Source organism: Haliaeetus albicilla, chromosome 25, assembly GCF_947461875.1.
Source record: "Haliaeetus albicilla chromosome 25, bHalAlb1.1, whole genome shotgun sequence".
Taxonomy (NCBI): Eukaryota; Metazoa; Chordata; class Aves; order Accipitriformes; family Accipitridae; genus Haliaeetus; species Haliaeetus albicilla.
Window position 1 is genome coordinate 3135094 of NC_091507.1, and position 7441 is coordinate 3142534.

The 7441-nt window shown below is 42.6% G+C and overlaps 1 long non-coding RNA gene across 1 annotated transcript; it reads right to left on the reverse strand.

Annotated features, from left to right (window-relative positions):
* Window positions 1-503: 503 nt before the first annotated feature.
* On the reverse strand, window positions 504-5967 carry LOC138681927 (uncharacterized). Its single transcript, XR_011322156.1, has 3 exons — window positions 4478-5967; window positions 1461-1616; window positions 504-872 (listed from the first exon to the last, which is right to left on the reverse strand). It is a non-coding gene; the product is annotated as an uncharacterized lncRNA (long non-coding RNA).
* Between the last annotated feature and the right edge of the window lie 1474 nt (window positions 5968-7441).

A 7441-nucleotide genomic window follows, 5' to 3' on the forward strand; every position in this document is an offset into this window, starting at 1 on the left:
CAAGTCACACAATAGCAAAGAGCAAGTCAGTATCCAATAGATAGAATTGGATTTTACCTTTTAATCAGAAACATACATACCTCCATTTTTTATCACTTATAGCACTTCCAACATCAAATGATTCCTCCATAAAAGCAAAACAGTTCTCTCACTTGAAACACTTTCTGGGTTCCTCATTACCTCTGGTAAGAGAAACTTAATACAGAAAAGCCAGGAATCAAGGAGTAAATCAGTAGTATTGTTGCTTTTATTATTAGCATAGCTGCACTTCAGCTCCCCACAAGTTTTACATACAGCTGTAGTGAAGCTGAGCTTTTCTTTCTTTCACTGAACTCTATGGGTACAATTATATCAGGTCTCGTTGCTGCTTTTTAAACCTTCCTCTATTTTGAGGCTTGTTAGCTGGGGAGGAGGAAAGAGAAAACGCCGTTGACTTTTCTCATTAAAACTCAACAACTGTCATTAAGAGAAGCGCACATCAGGCATCACTTACCCATGTCACGTGTGAACTCGGCCTCGGTGCTGCCGGCACGCACGTCGGTGAGCAGAAGCTGACGGCGCAAGCGGTGGCCCGTACCCACAGCTCCAGGGACAGCCAGCACCACGACGTCCTTCTGTGCCCCTGGGGCTCTCGTCCGTCCTGCGTGGGCTGTCCCTCTCACAGGTTACACGCTGGGGGAAGGAGCAGCACCAGCAACGTCGCTTTTCCCTTCCCCTCGAGGCGGCTCTACCCTCCAAGGGGCCACTACCTGAATCTGCAACGTGGCTGTACTGGTGGAGAGGAGAATTTGCTCAGAGAAATCCCATCTTTTTCCAAGTCCAAAAAAGAGAGAGAAAAACCACGCGGACACCGTGATGTGCCTCTGACTCCCCTGGAAATTTGGTGAAAGGAGAATAAATGGAAATGATAAATGCAGGACCTGCAGTAAGACAGCGTGCGTGCCTTCCCAGCAGCTCAGTGCCCGGCTTGCTGCCGTCCCCTGACCCCACCGTACCCCGCGGGCAGAGCGGAGCTCCCCCAGGATGGGCTCAACCCACCTCTTTTAGAAGTGCCCAACTCAATTTAGTTCTGAAGGACTGCTAGAAAACCTGATCCTGCATATTTTCTAAACCAGCGGTCTCTTGCCAAGTCATTATCTCAATAGATTGGCTTCTTTTATACCTCTGGAAAATAGAGAGAGCCCTCTGAGCTTCCTGGATGGTAACAAGACAGCAACCAGTGAGATTATACTGCGATGCCCATTAACACACTGCATTTTACGTACCTCTGTACCCCAGTCACAAATGTGACATTTTCCTCAGGACTAGGTGGTTGTTTCAGTATTTACCAGACACTCCTGAGACAATAATTCTGTCACATATACAAAGCTGACTTCAAGTGAGAGAACGGGAGATTCATTCCTAAACAACAAAATTATTGTTTTCATAAAAGTATCCTTACAGAGGACAGATTTGGCTACCTGTGTTCATTTGGAGTAAACTTTTTCTCTTCTCAGTGGATGGGTGAGTCAGACTGCAGGAAGGTGGGCAGAATTTGGCAGGTGGAAAGCAGCAAGCCTTCCTCCTCTAAGCCTTCCCCTCCTCCAAGCCAAAGAGAAGTATCTGGAGTTGGAGTCCTAAACAAAGTTTTAGAAAGCTGGTTTTATCAGGCATCACAGGTTCTTTCAAACACTTCATCAGTTCATGATGAGGTGAGCTCAAAGATGAGATGAGCGGATCAAGTCAGTCTGATCAACAGCAAATGAGAAGATATAAAGAAGAAGGTAATAAACACATTTCAGCTTCTAATTAATCTATCAAAAGCTCCGCTTTCCTTATAGTCTAAAATAAAAGAGAGATTAATAAGATTTTTTTCAAAGAATAGTTGTATGATTGTTGTACTTTTTGTTTTATTGACATTGATTTTTAACCTTTCCTTGTAAGAACTGATTTTAAAAAAAAAACCAAAAAACACTTTACATAAGGAACATTATTAAGCAGCAGCTTCTCTTTTTGTAACATCTACTTGTGTGAACGGCAGACAAATTAGTACTGAAATGTTGAAGGAACCTCAAAACACATTGCCTCTGATGGTGCTAACAACCAGTAGATGGGGGATACAACAGTTTAACCCACAATTTCCCAGACTGTTGCTCTCCTCCTCTCTCCACCTGTCTTTCCTGTAGCACAGCAAGGAATATTAAAAGCATATAAAATGTATTTTACTCTCAATAAATTATAGAAAGAATTAAATTTAAAAACTAGACCTGCCCAGGCATACTAGTTCTCCCATTCCACCGCCCATTCACCTTGGGGCAGAAAAAGGAGACCTCTGGTACAGTTTGCACTTCTGTTCCCTCTGCACACACGGTGTTTTATTTCTGTGAGCAAGCAAGGTTGCAGCACCAGCCTGGACAGGATTGCTAAATGTTTTGACAGTTTGAGAAAATCCAAATAATGCAGCATGTTCTCATATTGTAAGCGTAATGGTTTGCATAAAAATTTCAGAGAGACACTGCTGAGGAACACTGTTTAATTGGACAGTAAGATCTCATTGCATCGTAGAAACAGCACAATCAATAAGCCCTACCTACAGTTGCTTAAAAATGGAAGTAATTTAGAAACAATAACAGCTGACAAAAACAATTTAAACCATCACTGTGCTAAAAGCCTTGCTGCTACTTTGCATTCTGTGTCGTAAACCCGGACATAGGGTGGGCTTTTTCTTTTTTGGCTCAGCTCTGGCAAAGCCGGTGAAAATGGGAACCACATGTTGCACAGAGGGCTGCAAACCTGAACACTATACATTAAATATAAGGATTCAAAATACCATAACTCTGTTTTCCAAACTTAACAACAGCAACAGTTCTATCAGCTGCATAAAGAGAACGAATCTGAAATCTGTTGCCAAATCAAACTTGAGCCTTAATGTGAAAGCCCAGATTTTATAAAAAGGGTAGATGTTATTAAGAAGACAGCTAATCAATCAACTACCAGGACACTCAGCTTCTCACCGAATCTGGTGCCATTTGTAAAACATGTTGAAATACTTGACTGGAATGAGACGCAGTAGAAAGGCAAGGAATGATTGTGGGCAATCACACCCCAGTGATGAAGTGCCAAGGAAACGTCAATAGGAGTCAAACGGTAATTTTCCCAATTACAACATGCAATCTAGGCTCCCCCTTCCTCGGGGCTGATGTCGAGTTTTAGATCAACTGTTTCAGACAACTAAGTTACAAGCCATGACTGGGTTAAAAAAAAGCACATTTTGAAGTCTAAGGTATACCCTGGTAACATTGTCTTCCGTGGAACATAAGCACATCCTTAGTTTTATAAATGTGTTTAAGTACCCTCCTGATGGGAACGTGTTGTTAACAAGGCTTATTACAGTAATTTGCATTGGAGCTGTTTACAGGCCAGAGTCCCAGTGTGTTTGGCATAGTGCAAGAATTGGAGTATCAGGTTCTCTGCTCTGTGAATTACACAATCAAAGTACTGGAGAGAGAAACAACTGACTGGCAGAAAGAGACAGGAAGTGGAAAGGAAGCAGCAGGAACGTACACAGCAATGAGACAGTGGAAAACAATGAGGTAAACAGTAGTCACTGCACACAGAGAATGGCTGTCATCTCTTTCACCTGACTTCAGATTTTATGGTGTAAATTTGTGCGTCTGAGTTGGTTGCCCAAGACTCCCTACATCTGATCCATCATCATGGTTTAACCCCAACCAGCAACTCAGCACCACGCAGCCGCTCACTCACTTCCCCCCACCCAGTGGGATGGGGAAAGGAATTGGGGAAAAAAAAAGGTAAAACTTGTGGGTTGAGATAAGAACAGTTTAATAGAAAAGAAAGGAAGAAACTAACAATGATAATAATAACAATAATAAAATGACAATAATAATAAAAGGATTGAAGTATACAAAACAAGTGACGCACAATGCAATTGCTCACCACTTGCCAACTGATGCCCAGTTAGTTCGTGAGCAGTGATCCCCCCCCGGCCAACACCCCCCAGTTTATATACTGGGCATGATGTCCCATGGTATGGAATACCCCTTTGGCCAGTTTGGGTCAGCTGCCCTGGCTGTGTCCCCTCCCAACTTCTTGTGCCCCTCCAGCCTTCTTGCTGGCTGGGCATCAGAAGCTGAAAGATCCTTGACTTAGTCTAAACACTGCTTAGCAACAACTGAAAACACCAGTGTGTTATCAACATTACTCTCATACTGAACCCAAAACATAGCACTATACCAGCTACTAGAAAGCAAATTAGCTCTATCCCAGCCGAAACCAGGACATCCATTTATCTGACTCACCGATTTATGCTGAAGACAAATCATACTTTAACATACCTTTTCATCTCCAAGCGCTGCAGTGGAGACCAGAGTGACTAGCTCTGATTCAGCCATTCTATAGAGCCACTGCCCATAAAAAGTAATAAAAGAGAAAGGAATAATAATAATAATAATAATAATAGTACTGTCAGGTGGCATACCTATCTCCTAACCATGTCCTCTCCTCCCCTCTCCAAACAGGTAGATTTTCTTGCTTCTTGACACAGTCTTGGCTGGATGAAGGTGCCCAGTCCTAGGTTGATTACCAGTATCTTCTGAAAGCACCCAACATTATGATCCACAGAAGGAGACGAGATGTCTGAGGTTTAACTGACCCTAGAGCAAAGCTGCCAGGAAACAGCAGTCCTGGGGTGGATACAGGAGAAGTGGAGCCAGGAGCACTCCCTCCTTTTGCTTGTTCTCCGGGCTGTACTCCACCAAGCGGTTGGTTGTAGACCAGAACCTGCTTCTCCTAGGTACTGCAAAAAGGAAAATCATAAAGATGGCCCTTAGATTTGAAAACGTACATGATAAAATGGAACAAATGGAAATGTAGACCAGATGCCACCACTGTGGCAGTCTTGCAGTCTCATTATGCCTGTTTCACAGCTTCCTTTGTACCCTTGGTCTACCAAGACGTTTATGAAGGCACCAGCTTTGCTATGAAGAATTAATTCCTCCCTAAAGCACACCACAAATTATGTCACGCACCTTTTAAAAAACTTAAAATATTCAGTATGCCATACTACAAATAGGTTTCTAAACCATCAACAATTTCTAAATAATTGCCAACTGCATCCATGCAAATGAAATGCTAGTAGAAACAGCTATGTTCTGTTGTTCTCTAGCTGCATTTGCTGTTTTGGATAAACTTTTATAGTGCTGCAAAAGGGGTTTCATATTCATTAGCTAGCTCTTGTTTGTTGGAAGCAGTTGATTTACTAAATATCTTGCTTATTAGCGTGGAGGCATAGAACAGAAGGCAATACTTCATGATTGCGTTTTAATAAACAACGTTGAATAGTTTATTTTTAGTAAGTAGCTGGCAGGATTTAGGCTACCAGTTTTTCTTTGTGAAATGATTCAGCTGATGGAATCCGATATTTCCTTTAAGTTGACTGTGTCCTTTTCTGTCATCTTCCTACTAACACAGTTCTGCCAACCATTCAGGCCAAGAATCTTGCCTGTGATAGCTCAACAGATTAAATAGTTGAGATCCCAACAGATAGCAGCACCCATTAGTGACTCATTTTGCAACCTTGAGCTAATCATGTCATCTATTCTAGTAAAAAGCGTGTGAAATTTATTCTGTCATGGCTTAACCCCAGCAGGCAGCTCAACCCCACACCAGCACTCGTTCACTCCCCCACCAGTGGGATGGGGAAGAGAATCAGAAGGGTAAATGTGCAAAAACCCATGGGTTGAGATCAAGACAGTTTAACAGGTAAAAAAACCTGCACACGCAAGCAAAGCAAAACAAGGAATTCATTCCCCACTTCCCATGGGCAGGCAGGTGTTCAGCCATCTCCAGGAAAGCAGGGCTCCAGCATGCGGAACGGTGACTTGGGGAGACAAACGCCATCACTCCAAATGTCCCCCTTCTTCCTCCAGCTTTTGTTGCTGAGCATGACATCGTATGGTCTGGAATATCCCTTGGTCAGTTGGGGTCAGCTGTCCCGGCTGTGTCCCTTCCCAAATTCTTGTGCCCCCCCAGCCTGCTCACTGGTGGGGTGGGGTGAGGAGCAGAACAGCCCCTGGCTTTGTGTAAGCCCTGCTCAGCAGTGATGAAAACATCCCTGTGTTATCAACACCATTTTCAGCACAAATCCAAGACAGCCCCATACTCCTATCCCCCCAAAAACCAGCACAGATTCATTGTATGAGCATTTTGAAGAAGTAATAATTGGATAAGTATCACCTTTTTCCATGGGGCAGCAGTTGGGACAGGAACCAGCTTTAAGGTTAACATACTTACCTGTTTCAAGTCCTGACCAGTGTGAGGATCAACATCCTTGGATATTTTGAATTAATCTTAACTCACTTGGAAGCTTTTGAGCATATAAAAAAAGAGGTGTTAGTTATGAGAAAATTAACAAAAATTCAGTTTGAGGAAATCAAGAAACGTATCAAAATGATAAGCATAACACTCTCACCTGATAATTTTGGCAATAACTAGTTAATGCTATTCTTTATTCATCAATATAAATTCATCAGCTGTGTTTTTACTTTGTCCTCCTCTTTCTTCTTACAATAAATCCTACCTCTCATATTGGAGATACATACTATATATATATGTATGCTATTCCATCCCCACCTTAATGGCCCTGCTGGATTTCAGCATGCTCAGGATTTTGCCCCAGGATGTGTTTGTACATCTGTGTATGTGGCAGAAGGCATAGGGAAGGGATTATTTTTCACTCTTGACAGCATGAGGGATTTGAGCACCAATGTTAGGCACACTGAATCTCCTCGCCAAAGCGAAATGAAATCTGCTCTAAAGAAGCAGTGGCATGGCAGAGACTGTCTCAAAATGCATGCTTGGAGAATATCACTACAGTCATGTAATAGAAGGTGCCAAACAAAAAGAAACTGTACTTTTTCTGATTAGTCCAACCAGAGATCAGAGAAACTCAGTTATGCTCAACCTGAGACTTTAAGCACTAACCTTTTAGTCACCCCTTTCTTTTCCACACATCAAAAATGAAACACCATGAAACACAGGCTTGTTTGCAGTTCTTGTCATTATGCTTCTTAAATAGACAATGGGGTTTAGGGGAGAATGAGACATGGGAAAGGCGAAATGGGATTTGAACGTGAGAGGGTGTTTTCCACGTGCAGCCAGGCTAATCCAGATCTCCAGCGAGTTGTTAATTCGCAGACCACTGGGACAACAGAAGGACTGCACTGACTCCACAGGCTTTGCAGGTCACAACCTAAATGCCCAAATTATGTTCAGAATTTTCTGAAATCTAAATCAGTTCAGCCTAGAAAATGTTACACTGCAGTAAGCACTATCAATTCTTTTCTGCCCACACTTACTCTTTGTTCCAACACACTTGCTTTTTTTTCTTAAGGGAAAAGATTGCTGAGATTTCAACCCTGTTGTGATTTTGTAATGCCAAGCA